The sequence below is a fragment of the Pyxicephalus adspersus genome, chromosome 9 (assembly GCF_032062135.1).
Source record: "Pyxicephalus adspersus chromosome 9, UCB_Pads_2.0, whole genome shotgun sequence".
NCBI classification, from domain to species: Eukaryota; Metazoa; Chordata; class Amphibia; order Anura; family Pyxicephalidae; genus Pyxicephalus; species Pyxicephalus adspersus.
The window spans coordinates 6190296-6209679 of NC_092866.1; the positions used below are offsets into that span (position 1 = coordinate 6190296).

The 19384-nt window shown below is 39.1% G+C and overlaps 1 protein-coding gene across 4 annotated transcripts in view; it reads left to right on the forward strand.

Moving 5' to 3' along the window:
- The window catches only part of ZNF536 (zinc finger protein 536), a 406541-nt gene that overhangs the window by 65632 nt on the left and 321525 nt on the right, over positions 1 to 19384 (forward strand). For all 4 annotated transcript variants that reach the window (XM_072422428.1, XM_072422427.1, XM_072422426.1 and 1 more), the window contains exons 2-3: positions 6700 to 6760; positions 7348 to 7421. The gene's annotated coding sequence lies outside the window, so the exon portion shown is untranslated. The remainder of the gene's footprint in view (positions 1 to 6699; positions 6761 to 7347; positions 7422 to 19384) is intronic.

The following is a 19384-nucleotide window of genomic DNA, read 5'->3' on the forward strand; positions in this document are numbered from 1 at the left end:
ACTTTCATCTCTTCCAAATCTCCATAACTAAATAAAACAATTTCTAATGATCTTGTCTTGTTCAGGCCCTTCCTGTCATAGAGGGACAACGCTCTCCCTCTGTCACCCAATTGTATTCCTTTATTATCACACGGTCTTCTGTTGGGGACCCCAATGGCCCTTTTAATGCATGTTATATAGGGATGACCCCCTGTTATCACCATCAGGAAATCCGTCTTGATAAATGCCATGCAGCTATTGCTGGAGAACTTCAGGATAGAAAAATGGAGGCTGCAGGGGATCAGTAAAATAATAACATAAGAAAGAGATGAAACAAGTATTTTATTCTAAGAACATGATATTGTTTATAGTATACGGTACTCAAGCAAAGGAAATGTCATCCAGTTAGGGTTTCTTATATTTCTTCTGTGGTTGGCAAGGGTTAATAACCAATGAAAACTCTCCAACAAAAGTGATTGTGTCTTATTATGCTGGAAACTTTTTTTTTTCTTAACTGTCACTGAAGCGTCGCTAATTATTACCCCAGTGTAAATGAGGTCACTTCCTATTAAGAGAACAAAACGCTTAGGCTCGCCTTGCCAATTCATACCATCTATTTTTCACACATCCTCAGCTTCTCTGAATTTCCCTTTTAATTTTGATTAAAAAAAAAAAAATCCACTCATTTATATTAGAGAAAAGTATAAACCGAACACAAGTAATAGTTGGGCATTATGATCCAGATGAGCTTTTGTAATGTGTGGGTTTGTATGAGCGCCATGTGTTAGCGGAGGAACAATTAGGCAGCTGAATGCATCTTTAGAACAATCAGATACTTTTATTTAACGGAAGGGGAAAAAAACATAAAGGAAAATAAAAACATTTTCAGCTCATGTGCTGTTGGTAAAGTAGAACTCTAAGCATGTGTAATATATGTATATATCTTTTTTCTCACTTAAAGTGAACCACTAAATGAATCACTATGAAAATATTTCATTTTTAATAAATAATAATATGTTGCTGTCTGGTGACTATGCCTCGGCCAACATAATCGCATCGGTCTGCTGCATGCAAGAGGAAGCTTTTTTTCAGTCTCTTCTTCCCCAGTGATCAGACTGCAACATTGCAAAGTCATAGCAAGCCACAGAAGGTGATCAATTTAATATATTTGTGAACATAACCAAGAACTGCACAGGCACCAGGATTTGCATGATGGTACCGTGTGTGATGCCTGAACATAAATGGATCAGGCTTTCTGGGGGGAAAAAAGTAAATGAAGAGACAGAATGTTGTCACCTTATAACGAGAATTGCCTGAATAGGGACAAGGTCACAGGTATTAACTTTAATGACAGCTCGAGATTTTAAACATTGACTTTTCCTTAAATGATCACTGTTATGGCCGGTTCCAATGATCATTTCCTGATACTTCATAAATATTTACAAAATGTTACTTAAAGGGGTTGCTGCAGTTAAGGAGCCCAAACACACACAAAAAAAAGAATAAAAGCAAATTTTTGTTTACTTATATAAAGTGCCCTTCAGCTCTTATATTTCATCTAGTTTTTTTTATAGTTTATTATTTCCAAGTACTGTATATGTTTTATATACCATGTTGATTTATTCTTTGTAAAAAAAAAATTCAGTGTTGCATAGCTTAAAAAAGTGTAAAAAAAAAAGATAAATATTTTTTTTTAAATATTGCAAATAACAGTTTAATGCTTGGTGCTAAAACATTAAATAAATATTCTGAAATAAAATGTATGCTTTTTGTTTATAGTGAAACTACAAAAAATACACTAATCACAAAGAAAAAAAAATATACCTATTATTTCCTTTTCCTTTCCTTTCTTTCTTTCTCTTTCTTTCTTTCTTTCTTTCTTTCTTTCTTTCTTTCTTTCTTTCTTTCTTTCTTTTTCTTTCTTTCTCTTTCTTTCTTTCTTTCTTTCTTTCTTTCTTTCTTTCTTTCTTTCTTTCTTTCTTTCTTTCTTTCTTTCTTTCTTTCTTTCTTTCTTTCTNCTTTCTTTCTTTCTTTCTTTCTTTCTTTCTTTCTTTCTTTCTTTCTTTCTTTCTTCTCCATATGCTTCCTTCCTTCCCTCCCTTCCTCTCTCTCTCCCTTCCTCTTTTCCTTCCTTCCTTCCTTCCATCCTTCTCTCCCTCCCTTCCTCTCTCTCTCCCTTCCTCCTTTCTTTCCTTCCTTCCCTTTTTTTTCTCTCTCACTTTTTCCATTCTTGTTTTTCTCTTTCTTTCATTCTCTTCTCATTCCTCTTCCATCCCCTCATCAGTCCTCTCCCCTTGATTCCTTCTTCCTCACTCACTTGCTTTTTTCTTCCTTTCTTATATCTTCCATCCTTCATTCTTTCTTTCTTTTTCTTTCTTCCTTGTCAATAGTTTACATATAAAATAAAATAATTTAAAAGGAAAAAAAATAGTTTGCCCTCCTAAAAATTGTATAAATGATGTATTGTCTTACAGGATAGTCTTAGGTATTGCCTTATAAAAAAGGCCCATGGGGCAAAGTTAAACATTCCCATAATGATCCATGAAGGGTATACAGGTACGAGACATTAAATGGTTATTTATTTTTTGCAGATCACATGTACCTAAAACCGTAAAAAGAGATATATTTCTAAAAACGGCAATATCATGATATAAGGACTTTACAATGCAGGAAAGGGGGAATTTAAGTTGTATTTGTGCACTTTTGGTGTCTTTAGGGTCTAAGACTTGGTACAAGCTAGAAATCAGGGACACTTGGCAAGTTGGTATTTTACAAATACAAAAAATATATAAATATTTCCCCCCTTATGTTTTTTTTTTTTTAGCTTCTGGTATTCTTAAAAAAAAAGGAAGATGCAGAAAGATATTGTAGCAAACAAAGGGTAATTGTTGGAGCCCAGATGTTGCTTATGCACAACAAGCAGGTTACAACGTTCCCACAGAGCTGATGAGCCCAATCAGTGCAATGATTAAAAATTGATTTTGTCCCTGTAATTACAGTATGTAAACTACTTAGCTTGGATTGCAAAGGAAGTGATTTTCTAATTACGTATATACTCTGGTGTCTAATGATTGGTTTTTTGAAGTAATGAAGAGAGAGGCCTAACGACTCCTTGGTGCTCTGTTGTTTAAGAAAGACCATCTTTAGAGTAAGCAGACAGTAGACAAAGACTTTTCCAATTGAATTCTCAACACTGTTAATGTGAGCTGAGGAGTTGCTTATTAAAGAGACAGGAGGAGCGAAGACCTGGCGGTTTCTGCCCGCGTGCTTTTTATTATCATTCCTGAGAATGAAAAGAATTCTGGTTTTTATGCAGCGTTTGTGAATTTCAATATCAGCAGAACAATAGGTTATTCTCAAAAGTTGGTTTTAAAATCCAAGTAGCCTGACCTTAGTTTTCTTACCTGCAGTAAAGCAATAAAGTTTGGTCACAGACCCAACCTCGGCTGCCGATTGGAAAGTTATAGGACAGGGTGATGTAAATTGAAAGTTGCAGTAGAAACTCAGATTCTGCATCAGCTAAAGGATTTGTAATCCTCCATTATAGGGATATAGGCTGTTCTTGAATTAAGAAACAGATTATAAGGATTTATTTGGTTGGAATTAAAAAAAGAAAAAAAATGACTCTTGTTTATTTTTTACAATCCCTGAGGAAGGGGAGTCATTAAAGTCCCCGAAGTGTGTCAGTAATTCTTTTTACTACTGTGGTGAATAAAATTTCAATGGGCTGTTAACCATGCATTGGACACTGTTCTCTTTCTTTACTTTGATTGTTCCTGGCCCGTCATTTACTAGAGGACCACCTCTGACTAAATTACCACTAGGAGCAAGTACTTGAAAATTCTAAACCCTTGCCATTTGTTCATTGACCTGCCCTCTCTCACCGTATCCCAGTTTCTGAGTATACCTAGAACTTAGGTGAAAATATCATTATCCTTTGGGGAAGATTCCTGGGGATTAAAGAGAAAGTTGAAGACACCCTTCCAATGGACTGGAGTGTCTTCTCATGAGCTTTCACCTTCCTTGCTTCCTTTGGAATCTTTCCACAAAGATAGTTTTGTAATGTTCGACAATGGTGACATACCTTGGGAATGAACTCACTTGCATGGCAGTATCGACTTTTTGGTCTGCTCAATCAAGAAGACTTAAGACCACAAGCCTTGAAGACAAAAGTTGATGGCTAGGTAGGAGATGAGTTCCTCCAAGTTCTTTTTAAATACTGTTTTATAAATTAGAACTTTACTTCAGTTGAACTGGCTATCCCATCTCATTGGGACTTTTAGTCCCTTGGCCTCCATTTTCAGATCGGTCACCTAAAGGTCATGTAAGCATTGGCTTAACCGTTCCAGGGCACAAGCCCTTGGTGGAGACAGGGCATTTAAACATGGATTTATTCCAACATTGATTCGTAAGTGTAGTGAGTGATTTGAGACCCATAACCCAGGTAGCATGCTGTCATAATTAGGGGGTTGAGTTATTTAACACGATACTGCAAGACGCGGCAAATTAGACTGACTGGGCTAGAAGTACCCATTTGGGTATTTCTGTGCATATGATCGACATCCAGACAAAATCATTCTTACAGCCGGGCAAGGAAGTCTTTCTGTAACCGACGTCTTCCCCTGTGTGGTCCCAACTAATCCAAATCGTTTTTTTCATCAGAATTTGGAACAAGTTAATTTTTTGTCCCTCCCTTGGAAAGTTGTAATCATACCATTGTCCCCTTCCTTCCATCAGACCTATGTGTGTTTGTTCAGTAAGAACGGTAGGTTTTTTTTTTTCTTTTTCTCTTTCTTTTTTATTTGATTTTAAATGGATTCGATTGTGAAACCTCCTCAGTTTCTCACATCATTGTCCGCAAGGATGAGGATTAATAACCTCCTCATTGCGATGAAATTACAGGCTTCATCATAATTCGCAGAAGAGGGTACATAATTTGCAGAAGGCTGGGGTCTATTTAGGTCTATTTAGTTTTGCATAATCAGGCAGCCGAGAGGAGTTCACACAGCCTCTGTCGCCGGTGATTGCCAGCGAGTTCACGCTTGATTTTGGGCTGGAAAATGGAGTTTCTGTATCGTTAGCACAAGTGGCGTTAATTGGAATGGCCCAGGGAAGATGACGCTTTAACCTGTCTAGTGTGCTCAGCAAAGCACCAAGCATGGCGGGCTTCATAGAGGAAGTGTCTGTTTCGTGTATGCCAACCAATCAGAAGGTATCAGCCAATAGCCAGGGGCAGGTTAGAAAGACATAGGATTGGGGAAGGGGGGCATGGAGTGAGGAAGGGGCATGGACATATAGACATGGGGGCATATTTTTAAGGTCTATATGTTGGCAATGGAGCAGTTACGATAATTCCAATATCTATCTATCTATCTATCTATCTATCTATCTATCTATCTATCTTCTATGCACCCTTTTTCATATCCTTAGCTCCATCTCTTTTTCCCCAAAGGTTTCATAAGACATATTTAGACATTGCAAGGACCTATTTGCTAGATGTCCACAGTGATCTTTAAACCAGTAGAATATTTGAATAATCCTAGCTATATAAATAGCAGTTTTGACTGGCTACGACCGGATGCTAAGAAACGATGGATGTTTTATGAATGTTTTATAAGTCAATTAAAATAGCTTCAAGAACTAGTTATGTCCAATGAAGAATGAAATGCCCATCCTGTCCAGGGGATGTGCAGTCACAGAGGGAAGACAGGCTGCAACGGGGAGGGCTCCGAAGTCTTATTCAGTCCTGACATGATGGTTGCGGTATGACTTCCAGGATGGGAGTGGAATAATTTGCTGTCTAACAAGCACTCCTTACTGCTTTGGGAAGCTTTTTAATTTTTTTCTGTCCTAAAGCCACTAAACAAAGCTAAAACAACATTGGCCATTGAGGTGTTGGTGGTTCCTTCAAAATTTAGGACAGAAAGATGTCAACTGGATCCTGATTTGTGAGGAATTAAAAAAATTATATCAGTAATTGGCTGTGTTGGTTTTGGTTGATTCAGCGGGAAAAGACGTAAGGGAGAAAGGAAAGGAAGGAGCAAAGGCAAAATAGGAAGGCAAACGGGGAATATAAAAGTATCTTCAAAGCCGAAACAATATATTAATAATATGGCACCCCATGAAGTGGACCTAAACCTGAAGGTCTTTGAGTCCCTTCTTTTTTTTTTACTAACTCACCAACCTTTAGTAGGAGAAAGATATACCTAAAAAAAAGGGTTAGAATTCCATTTTCCTGGTCTTCCATCTGAAAAACCTAGGTATGGATGAGATCACCATCCTTCTGTAAAGATTCCTGTGGAACATGCAGCAGCCAAATTCTAATGCTCTTGCAATGCAATGGAGTGTCTTCTTTGTAGATTTTATGAGGGTGACGTCCCAACCAGGGATGTGGAAGATGAGGATAAGTTAGTATAATTCTAATTGTTTTCCTAGCATTGTGTACTCATTAAGAGTGGGAGATTTAGGAAAGGGGAAGGAACTCAAAGGGTGTCATCCATTTTATCATGGGATTCACATATCATGGGAATATTGCTGATGAAATGATTGTCCTGGAGACAGGGTCTCTCATTTACAGTGCTCAATAATATATTGGTTCTTTATTATTTCATGGGTAAAGGGAACTAAAATGTTTTGTTTTTACTTATGTAGCACTTATTTGTAAACCATTGTGTGATCATTATCACAATTTACTCATGTATGATGATTTTTCTTTTCTAGAACCGGTCAAAGTGCTGTCTATTGGTCCATCGATCTACCAGTGGTGAATTTAGAGGTCCAGGTGAGTGTGCAGAACCTTTGCAATAACAGTTATGATTTATGGTTGTTAACTACCACAACACACCGTGATGTATACAATGAACAAAATATGAACATTTTTTTAAGGAGAATAGGACTAAAGATCCCTTATCATGTCTTGATCTGATTTAAAGGTAAGGGAGATTATTGCTAGTCATACACTGTTCAATAGCAGTGTTCTCAGCCCCTTTTTATACAGGTGCATAGTCTGTATGAAGGATTATTCAGGGCTTGGTTGGGAAGGCAGTGCGTAAGCAGGATGGGGGCTGGTGATCCAAATAACTTGTCACTCTTCCGGAATAATTGTTCAGTAAAGGGAACCTGTCATTTCAAGGTTGGGAAGGCAGTGCGTAAGCAGGGTGGGTTATCCAAATAACTTGTCACTCTTCCGGAATAATTCTCCAGTAAAGTAAACCTGTCATTTTATTCATGCATTTTATTGAACATGATCCCTTTTGGAGTCTTCAGATTGGTTGATCATTTTTAGAAACAGAAAAACCTAATGATAGTAATTCACATTTTTCTCCATCCATTACCAGTATTAATATGCCTTTCCCATCTCTCCCACAGTATGAATGTTGGCAATCCCTGCACCCAGCCAAACTGAACTAAATTTGTGATTCTGTGTATTCATACACCATTGGGTGAGTTTAATATGTTATTTCTAAATGTGGTTTATCATTTGATGAATGAAAAGAATTGATTTATTTTAGTTCTCTTAACAGAATCCTTCCTAAAATTGTCATGAACTGTTTTTTTTTTTTCACATACCTAGCACCAAGTAGTAGCTGATGAGTGGTGGTGACCTGTTACTAGGGGCCGGTTCATGGCAGGTCACCTGATTATATACACATGGCAAGAGATCATGTGACCCAAGGAAAGGGAAAGTGAACGTGAGATCATGTAACCCATTGGTAGCTGATAAGTTACAACATGAGTGAATACATGGGTCACCTTATGGCAGTTGATGGGAAATACCATGGCCCTTGTAAAGCCGAAACTACAACATGCATTTATTGTAATAAAAATTAAAGCATGCATTTATGCATTTGATGCTTTTCCATTTATTTCAATGAGCAACACACCCAGCACAGATTTGTACTACCAATGGAGCTTATTTAATAGTAAATTATGCACATCATTGTTCCCTATGCGTATTGATTAATCACAAGGTGATTATGGGCGATGATTGGCCAACATGACTCCTCTCGTTGTTTTCTGCGTCCTCCTTGGTAGTTGATGCCACGACTTGACATGAATATCAAAAAACCCTAATGCAGTGTGTAATCTTACCATTGAATAGCATAATTTTTTATATCTATTTTGTGCTTTTGCATTACCTGTAATAATTAGTAACACCCTCATATTATTGCTTCTGCAGCAGATTCTTTTTTTTTTTTTTTGTATTGCACTTGTTTGGCCTATTCAGCTGTTTTCCTATGAAACATCTCAATGATACTTTATTTCCTGGCTAATCCCCTTCAGTATAAAATCCTTCTTTCAGCTCGCAGCATCTTCATCCTTGCTGGCAGCTCGCTTATCCATCTGTCTACACTTCAGCCTGTAGAAGACTGTGCAGCTGGAGCCATCCTGTACACCTCAATACACACCTCTCCACAAAATTCCTTTGTGTGAAAAGCCTGCACTGCTCTCTTCTCCTTTTCAGGAATTGGTGGCCGGCATTATTGGAATGGTACTTGGCATTGCCATTGGTATTGGGATTGATGGCCGGCAATGTGGCTTAGTGGTCACCACCGGAGGCCTGGCATCACTGTAAACCTTGGAAAATGCTAAGTGAATGATTAGATGAAAGCCTGGAAACAAAACATTTGTGATTGATCTATGGGTACAATATCAAGCAAAAATTGTTTGAGTGAGTCTTTTATTGGTTCACCATCATTGGTCAAGCATCCTATGGAACTGAAGCCACTTTTTGAGTTACGATTGATATTTCAATAAGATATAATGATGAAAGCAATCATAGCTCAGTTAAAATATCGTAGTAGTGGAGGGAACATTGAATACTCATAGAACTCTCTTTTTAAAACTGTGAATCTGACATTCCCTCAAACATTTCCTGGTGGGAATCTATTACTGCATTGAAACACGTAGCCCTGTAAGATTTCCATCATGGAATGTTGGAGGGAATGTCTGATTCCCTGTTTTATAAATGAAGTACATAGTCGATCACAAGTATCTAGTGAAATCAATCGTAATATTGGTCATAATATTGCACATAGTGAATGCCTGTGTATGTTTCAGGTGCTGGTACATCAATGACATGGATGGAGTCAGTAAGGTTGATAGACTAGAATAGAGACTATTTCCTTGGCAAAGTTAAGATATTTTATTTTTTGCCCCCTTCCAATGTTGTAAAAAAGTTCTAATTCTACACTCTCCACACTCCCTCTGGCTTCCTTCTCCATCCAACATTGGCAGTCCTCATTGGGCAAATTGCCCATTTCCTGTGAACCCAGCTTGTTATTTACACCCTCCTGCCGAGGGACACATCATCATGAAGATGCTGCTGGACTGCAGGGAAAATCATGTATAAAGTAGGGAAGGAGGATGGTGGGTTATGTGTCCGAAGTCTAAGTATGTGTCAAAACTTTGTGTCAAAAGCCAAAACTTTTGGTTTTCCTATTGTTTGGTAGGGTGGGTAAGATAAAGATCCTGTGTTGGACTTTTCTTACCATAAAATAGACTTTCCACTCACTTTATATGAGCCTTTCTTTTTTAACACGGGGAAACCCTTGAAATACCTTGCAGGTCTTGGGGAACCATGGCTATAATTACTATACCCACAGCTCACAGTACATTGGCATAGTGGACATTGGGAAGAATGTCAACCTTACAGATAGCCAAAAGGATCCTGGGTGCCAGGTTAAACTCACCTGAGAGGTGCAAATTGCTCATTGATCAAGGAACCCCTAGCAACCTTTGGAGGATACCTAGGGATCCACAGAACCCTGGTTGGGAAACATTGCCTTGGATTATGGTGTCACCAGATGAGAGGGAAGTCAGAGAAATCTGCAAAGCCGATAAAGCATACTTGCCGCTTTGCCCCGTGTGGACAATAGTGAATGGTTATCACAAAGCAGCATTCATTCCACAGTGGACAAGCCCTTTAAAACATCTCTTTTTTTTTTCCTTAAGCACTTCGCTCTTACAGACAATTACCTCCTACCTGACACGCGGTTAATCTCAAAGCAGCAAACTCATTACGTGCTCGGTTCAGGCGTCTCCCTCTAAGTTAACACGTCCGCTAAACGCTGTCAGTTCCGCTGAGACGTTTCAGTTAGGCTTGAAATCTGGATGAAGAGAGGCACTCGACGGTGCGATCAAACGCCGTGGGAGGGAAGACGTATATATTTATCTATACGTCGACCCTCGGCCGCCCGGGACTGAGAGTCGCGGTGGAAATCGGAGAGAGAGAATTTTTAATGCTGTCACATCACAGAATGTCACCCCGCTAAATAGATTCCACCGCCGCCGCTGCTGCTTCGCCCTGATAGCATTATGCGTTGCAGAAATTAATTTTGCATAGTGCACAATTCACGGGGGCCGATGACCACCTTGTTTAAAAACTGCTTACCTCCCCAGTCTGTGGATTTCCTGAGTCTGTCTCTTTTTTTTTTTTTTCATATACTTTTGATTTTTTTTTTTTGCCAGGGTTTTATACCGCAGTCAGATTTGAATTTGCTATTTTATTCTCACCTCCTTAGTAAAAAAAAAATCCTTTTATCACACAATGGGTAATTTATATCCATTACAACCCTTTCAATCGTATTCAGCGGGCCTGTCAGTGCCTTTGGCACAGTAATGATTAATGCGATCTAATAATAGGCTGCCATTATAATACCTTAGTAAAACATGTACCAACATCCCATTCACATCCACCAAATTCATAGCTTCCTATAACATTTGCGCTGAAAGACAGGATTACTGTTTTGCAGGCCCTGCTACCCCCTTCCGTTGCTGCGTTAACAAATTAAATTTACCCTCGCCGTCACTCGCGTAAAGCTTGTAGGAGGCTGTATCAGAGTTAAAGGGGTTTTCTGACTTTACCTGATGTGAACGTTTAAATAATTAAAGGATAACGTTGTTGAAGAACCTTATTTTTTCATGCCACCACCCTGTCACTGGTCTGTGATGTACCCCTCTAAGCATTCACCAATTTTTCATGCATGCCGATTAGCAAGTCACAGCGTGGGTTCATTAGTGGGTTCATTAGTCTTTTCCAGATGTTTGACAGCAGAAATGTCTACATGATGCTGGTGCTATCCCCCCCAAGCAAGTAAAGCATTGATATTGCTGGTCGATCGGTTATATTAAGCCCTAAAACTGTTCATTTGGTCCTGCTGGACCTTGGAATTGGAGACGTTCAAGGCTACTGATTGCTTTCCCTCTCTCTCGATATATATATATATATATATATATATATATATATATATATATATATGGCATTGGTATTGGCTGGAGTAGGTATTAAAATGGCACAAAAAGTCCAGAGGAATTCAGTCTTATGTCATGTAGAAGAATTGATAATGTCGGGAAAAAAAGAGACCGAAGAATAGGGACTGACACCAATCAAATCTGCTGTTGCAATCTTTTTTAGGAAGAATAATTTCAAATAAAGAACCATGGGAGCTTAAGAGGGAGCTTCTAAGAGGTTCCATTCATTTACTAAAATGCCCAAGGACCTGCTGATGGGTCCATAGACATAATAAAGGGCACATAGACATGCTTAGGGATCCACAGATATGGTATGGAGACAATAGCCCTGATAAGAATTCAGTACACCTTATAAATACATAAACCTGGTAGGGGGATTATATACCTGATAAAGAAACATAGGCCTGGTATAAGAACCATATACCTGCTACGAGAACCTTAGTATTGGTAAAGGATCCTGATAAGGAATCGGTAATCCGGCTACAGAGACCCTATACTTGTTATGAATAATATAGACCTGGTAACATAAACCTTATACAAAGACTATAATCTTAGTAAGGGGTTAGTAGATGGAGAAGATAGAGCTGGTAGGGGAAACATATAGCTGGTCCTTGGACTGTAGGCCTTGTAAGGGTCCCATGTATCTGGTAAGGGAAGCATAGGCCATGTAAGTGGACCATAAATCTGGTTTTGGGAAACCATAAACCTTGTAAGGGGGGCATTTACTTAGTAAGGGAACCATAGACATACTAACAGAACTATAGACATTGGTAAGGGGACCATCTGGGGAAGTCCTGGTAGATGACCGTGGACCGGGTATTGAGTCCATAGGCCTACTAAGTGGATCATAGATCAATCCATAGATCTAGTATAGGCTCTGAAGATCCAGTAGAGGTCCAAAGATCAGATATGAGATATGTTGATGTGGAAAGCGATTCATAAGGCCTGTTACATATTTTCTTCAAAGTGCAAGAGCGTTAACTGGATCAGTTTATCCAATTGGTCTATAAGTACTCCCAGATACCCTCAAACATTCCCAACACAGATTAAAGGTTTGCTCACCCCTTGTCCTATTTTCTGCTTCCTGTAGTTAGCACTGGGACCCCCACTGACAGATCAGTTTGAAATTTCATCTATTATGACATGGATGGTGGTATTTCATATATAACCTACAGTAGTGTTTTTCAGTTTATCTACACATAAGGTCTACGCTCTGTTTTACTCTGTTTAATATTATTTTTTGAAGTTTTTCTGTTGACATTTGGAGTCGTATTTATCACCTGATATTTTTCTTCTTTTGCCTCGGAAGGTTACAGGCTGTTTTTACACAACAATCGTCTTTCAGATGAAATAGTATTTAGTAATTCGGGACTCTGCACATTTATATGAATATCTATTTCAGCCCCCTCTTTGGTTTATTATTTTTGAAACGGCGGAGCTGAGACGATGATTCCTCGCATCCAGAGTCCATTTGTTTTGTGAAATCCATATTTATGTCCTGATTGAGCTGGTATCGAGCTTTCTGTCCTATATTAGTATGTTTTGTTTATGGTCTTCTATGCGCATATCAATTTATCTATTAACCTGGAGTATATATTTTATTATTTTTTGGCCTGCGCCATAAATAAAACTCGCATTGTCCATGGACTGGGAAGTATATTGACATTGTCCGCACTTGATTAATCTCAAGGTGAGTCTGCACATGCAGATGAAGAATAAAAGGAAAGTCAAGGTTCATTCAAACATTTTCTAAAGGAAAAATGTAAATTCTAAGTCTCTTATTTCTGCATTTTTGAATAGTTAAATTGGTTTATTAATGTATTTTTTTTTCTTTGTGTGCCAGAAATCTCTACTCACTGCCTGTCATTGTTGCCAGCTCTATCCACAAACTATGGACTACAGTAGTTTTAACAAATGTCATGCCCTTGGGTGACAAAGCTTCACCCTGTATACAAAAAAACTAATGTAGCCACCACATCTCAAGACTTATCTCTTGGTTTTGATTTGTTTGAACTCAGCTTCACAGTACTACTCTTTCTAAAATAGCTTACATTTTAGATCAAGCCATCCACATCCCTACTTTTTTTCATATAGTGTCCCTATTAGTGAGATTCTTTTCCTCTAGTCACAGTTGGACTATTTCAAAATTGGGGTTTAAAATAAAGAGAAGTTTAAGGGTTTTTACATTTAGATGTTCAATCAATCATTTTTTTAATTGGTAGTTAATTGCTCCTAAAAATGTGCACTTTTGAACACTTTATGGTACACTGGCACCTCTCCAATGGGGACATTTGTTCTTCTGACAACTCTCTAAATTTGTAATTCCATTCACTTTGAATTGATTTCCCCCCATTTATGGTTCCCTCTCCAGGGCAGGAAGTGAAGAGACATCTCCCTGGCAGGAGTGGGAAACAAATATTCTGACAAGGGTATCAACTCCTGCCTACAAAATACCACCATGGCCAATATGAAGCCAAGGAGAGCGAGTAAAGGGGAATTTGAATTATTTCTTTGAATGATGCAGGTTTTAGAAAAATGTGGCACTTGTGTGTAACATTAATGGTGCCTTCTAAATCATCCCGTTGCCAAGTTTGGCTAAAGTTGAATACATTTGGAAAAGTCAAAGGGATCAGAAGATCCTTGAATAACTTTGTGTAGCATTGTATGGGTGCCCTACTGGCGTTTTGCCCCCCAGTCCCAGTGGCAGTCAGCCACACATCTGGTTCACACCATCCTGTTTGCAGCTTCTAACCGTTCCATGTAATAAAAGCTCTGGGACTGAATCTGTTAATGGGATCCGGCTTCTGCCAATAGCACTTAGAGCCCCGTAAATGTCGCCAAAGCATTTTGAATCCTCCACAGACCTCTACCCAAAACTCCTGCCAAATATAGGATGAAATTTATTGACGTCAGCTGAGAATTTACATTCCCTCTGGGACCGTGCCACCCCACCCTGGGGGATACCCTCTAAACTTTGATAGATGTGAATTCTGCTTAATGGACATTTAAATGAATGCTGCTTGGAAGGCTAATGGCAGACACACTTTGGTGAATTACCTCGAATTGTGTGTTAGTGAAACAGCTGTCATCTCTGAATTATCAAGTTTGAACCCTGCACACCAAAATTAGCACCCCGTGCCTGTAATATTAACTGTCTGTATTGCTCAATAGGAGCTATATGCCATTTTCTAGGCAGTAACCATTACATTTACCAACATTGGTGAGATATCTGTTAGTGGAGGAGTTGAGCAGAGTTTTATTCAAGGCTGTTAAAGTGGACCTGTCATCAATTTTCCATGTTAAGTTCATCATGCTACGTGCTGAAATGATAGTCAGTGAAGACAGTTCCTTTAAAGAGTAAGGCCAAATATGGATGCTGCTTGAGGGAAAGAGCCACCTAAAGCCTGCCATTATTTCCATCTCGGCTCCTGTCTACCTGGGGGTTTTGGTTGCTCTTGCAACCTCAGTGTGTTCCAACTGCTTCTGTTAAATTCTCCATATCATAATGAGCACATCAAGTTTGCAGGGCAAGGAACTCAAAGAAGATATAGTGGGAATTCTTTATATTAGGCATAGTGGGTGTAGAGATGATAGGGTCCCCACATATTGGGCACAACAGGTATGCAGACCCTGGAACTTAGTGAAGAGGTGGAGGAAACCCTTTACAATGGGCACATCAGGTAACCCTAGAAACTCAGCTCAGATTTGATGTAGGCCTTCATATTGGGTACATGGGAGTTCAGACCCAAGAACTAAAAATAGAATAGTCACCGATTGACTACCTATGGCATTTTCTGTTCAGTATCTATTAAATATTGAGATATCATTTTTAGATGGGTTGTCCATTTCATGGTCACAAAAAAATGCAAACATTTACACAGGCCGCAGCATGTTATTGAGCAATGTGCAACATACACAAACAACATGACAAAATGTTCTGACCTAGAAGAGTCCAACAGATGTTTCCACTCATCAGATGCTAATATACCTATCATATCTCATCTTATTCCCTAACTGCGCCCATTTTGAGCCTAAAAATGAGAATCATATCTCACAAGCACATAGGCCAACTAGGGTCATATGACTAAACAAGATGGCTTCCCTTAAACTTCTCAGAATAATTGAGCATTGTTTGTAACTTTACCTTCCATTGGCATTTCCTTTGTACGCCTACATTTTGTAAATTGTGTTTCAACCTTGGCTGTTTTCAATTTGTATTGTTCATGAAATGTTACAACTTTTCTCCGATTTGATGTTATGTAAACAGGTCCTAACGTGAATCTATCATATATTTTATTGTTAGGTACTGTGCGTATTTACCACCTTTAGGTATTAATCACCTCTGAAGGAGACCACAGTCCTCTCCTGACAATGCCCTCATCTGCTTCTTTCTGAATAGAGCATCACCTTGACTGAGATACCAGTTCAGTAGGGACACATTACAAATCTATTGCTCGATCCAAACCTTAGGAAAAATCCTCATTAGATGGTGTCGTGCTCATCTTGCATTAAGCTCTTCTTCCTCCTCCAGCACCTCCATGACACTGTTCAGGTTTAGCAGTTGTCCAATTCATCCTAGATGCTCCTTCATAGGAATATGTCAGTGTCTATGGCAGTGGTGTGTGAGATTGTCTTTGATGGAACATCAGGACTCTGGTTTGGGAGCTCTTTAATAAATGGTGGATGGGACCATGTGAAGATCTTTGGCTCCTAAATGAGAGGTTTTGGTGAAGTGCTGGTCCTCTAGATTGGTGACTTCTGATTAGGAATGCTTTAAGGAAAGAGTTAGAAACTGGAAAGGTTTGGTTCTAGACATTATTGGTGACTGGTAGAATAAATACAGCCAACATATTTGAGACATTTAGGACCCACTTCTTCATGGCCCTTGATGATCAGTCAAGTGTAGGGTGTGAAACTATTTTGGAAATGGGTTTAAAGCTAAATGCTAGGAACAAAAACTTTTATGTTTGGGAAAAAACCAACTGAGGGATGAAGACAAGTCTTGTCCCTTTGTCCAAGGAGATACAACAGCAATGACAGATCCTCATTACAGGATAAATACATGACAATATTTGTTTAGCCTTCAAGTTGTTGCTGAGTACCAGTGCCTCGTAAATCACAGAGAGCCTTGAAGAAGTGCAAGCATAAATCTCCCAAAATGCATTTTTTTTTTACCAATCACCAATCCAAATGTCTGGAATCTAATCTTTCCTGTGCATTACATGTTTTTACATCTCACCCAGAAGAACCCAGGCTCTTATTTTTTTTTCCATCCCTACAGGTTCTCTTTACATAAGCCCAGAAAATGGAGACCATGCGGCTAATACGCTACAGGGATAAAATGAGTAAACAAAAAAAAAAAAAAAGGTGAACTTGAGCTTCAAGCGAGGAATGAAAATTTTCTATGTATCATTTCAGTATTGCCGTTGTTTTAAAATGCATGTTGATTACAGCTTTCACAAGGCTCTCGCTCTCCTTCAAATGACATATATAGGTCATCCTTCTTGATAAGAGCAAGACGGAATTGTAAATATTATGCATTGTCGTTATAGGATTAGAGCCTAACAACAATAACGCTCTACCTTTCGGAAACGAGCGCAAAGCAAATTAGAAATGAGACGTAATTCTGTTTTCATTTCACCTGTCTACCAGTACTTCATTTAAATAGTAATTAAATGCAGTTTTTTTTTCTTCTTCCCATAGATTTTATTCATTTTGTTTTTCTTTGTACTAATTTTTCTTTGGAAATCAGCTGGCTCGCAATTGGCAAACTCGTTTTTTTTTTCTTTCTCCTCGTGATTCGTACTTGAGGGTGAAAACACATTAGGCACTAGATGTTGTTTTGCTCTCTCAGGTAATGCTAAAACGTGATTCGGAATTCAGCAATCAACATAATTAATTATCTGTTTTGCATTCACTCAAAAACATCTTCTAAAATCAACAACAAATAAATGGTATCTCTTTGAAGTGACTTAAAAAACACGAGGCGCTTATGTTTGTTGCTGGCTGGTGTCTTCAAGATGGTTTTTGGATGAGTCCTTCTGTTGCTAGCTAGGTAGGAGGCCCCAAATGGTTAAAGCGGACCCTTCTTTAACTTCATCGTTAATCCCATGCCATTCATGCCAAGTTGGTAAAATGATACCTCTTGGGGACAGCTGTGACTTAGTAGGGTCCTAATTCTTTAAACTTTACCTCTCAGTAACAATAAAAAAATTCCTGGCATGTTGCAATATACCACAGTAAAAGCTTTATATTCTACCATTTACCCAATCTGGTGGCTTTGCCTAGGTTCAGATGATACCAATACTTTGCTAAAGGCAGAAGAAAGCATTTTTTTTGTCACCTTTGCCCCATGGTTTAGATTGCGAAACAACCAAGTAATTCTTAAAGGATTTTTCAGCCAAAATTTCATTTTTTAAAAAAAAAATGGTCTGATCCACAGAAGTCTCTTACCAGGTCTTTATTGTGGGCATTCCTCTCTTGCTTCCTCTCTTGGTGACATTGGGATAAGAAATGTTTTATTTACTGGAGTCCAAATCCACTGTTGTCATCTTGCCTAGGTAGAGATTGAGAGATTATAGCTGAAGGTAGATGTGAGCTCTAAAAAAAGCTGAGCTATAAATTCCAAGGAACAGCCCAGTGTCCACCAGAGCACCATGATGGACTTTGCCATGGATGGCTCGAAGCAGGGAGGGTGTTAGACAAGATGGGGCCCTAAACAAATATGAAGTTCACACTGTGCCATTTTGTCAATTGGAACCCTGGAGAAGGTTGGGGTTCTTAGCAGTTTGCTGTGCTCTATAACCGGCCTTGACTCCAGGATTGTGGTCCTTAGACTCATCAATGCAGACAGCTATAAAACGAGGTGCCAATATGCCAAAAGTCAACAAGTTTGGAGGTCATTGTGGGACGTGAGCAGATGTAGCCCAGTGTTCCTCCAGAAATTTTTTTAAACTGGGTGGGAAGAAGCTGTAGGTGGGTGGTGGCCCCTATATTTTGTTTTTAGTAACCACCCAAAAACAGCCAAGTGAAAAGTGCCAGGTGCACCACCTGGCTAAAGGGGTCTGGGAGAACACTGACAGGAGAATGTTTTTTCTACTTTCTATAAAAAGTTTGGCTAAAGTTGGGGTTGGAAGTTCTGCGGTGCGGTATGGCGATACTGAGCTATATTTCCCCCAATTACCCTGTTTTCACATAGCCATGTTTCTAATATGTAGAATGGATTCCCGGGCTGCGTCAAAGGTGCACTGGCGCCTTTTCTCAGTAGCCCAAAAATTATATTACCAAAGCTTTTCTGCAGCCAAGAGAATTCATCCTACATCTCCAAAACACGGCGCCGCGTCCGCATGGATACAATCGCGGTGAAATCAGCTCAGTATCTCCCTGCCATTCCGCAGAACAGCAGTCTCGCCATTAGCAAAAAAAACGTTTTGTAACAGTATTTGGGGCTAGCTTTGTTTCGAGATTTCCCTGTGAAGTGCGAGTGTCGTGTTGTCAGATCTGCGCTGGGCCCTGTTTGTTTAATCTCTGGTCTTTCCTGAAAAGCTTCAGGCTCTTTAGGTCTTTACCGTTTAGCTAGAAAAATCTCAGCATGGAAAATAGCACTTTTTTCAATCCCTAATTGAAGCGCGTACATTAGCATTCAAAACAGTCTATGGGTGTAATGGAATCTGTAAATAAAAAAGCAACTGAATTGTGAACTACAAACAGTGACGGGCCCGTGACAGCGGTGGCTGCTTCTTTTCGTTTAACGCTTTACTGCTTCACTCTTAAAGGGGAGCTCTAGAATGTGACATCAGGTGAATTTGATTAAAGAAGTCCCTGTTAAATTATTTTGAAACTCTCATTAAAATAAAAAAATACCACTTACTTTTACTCCCACAAAGCCTCCAATCCCTCCACACCTGATCTCCATCTGGTCCTGCACCATCCTAGTTTCTTCCTCCTACGCACATGCGTGAGATCGGGACTTTTTTTTTCCAATTCCTGGAAAAGCCTCTTCTGCGCATACCTGAAACTGGGCATGCTCAGAACGGGCAGCCTGAAGCCTCCTGGGATTTGTGACGTAGGTATCCCAGAAAGCTCCGTGCTCCCATTCAGTCTTTACCACCACGGCAGTAAAAGTAAAAAAAGTAAATAGAAACTAAAAAAT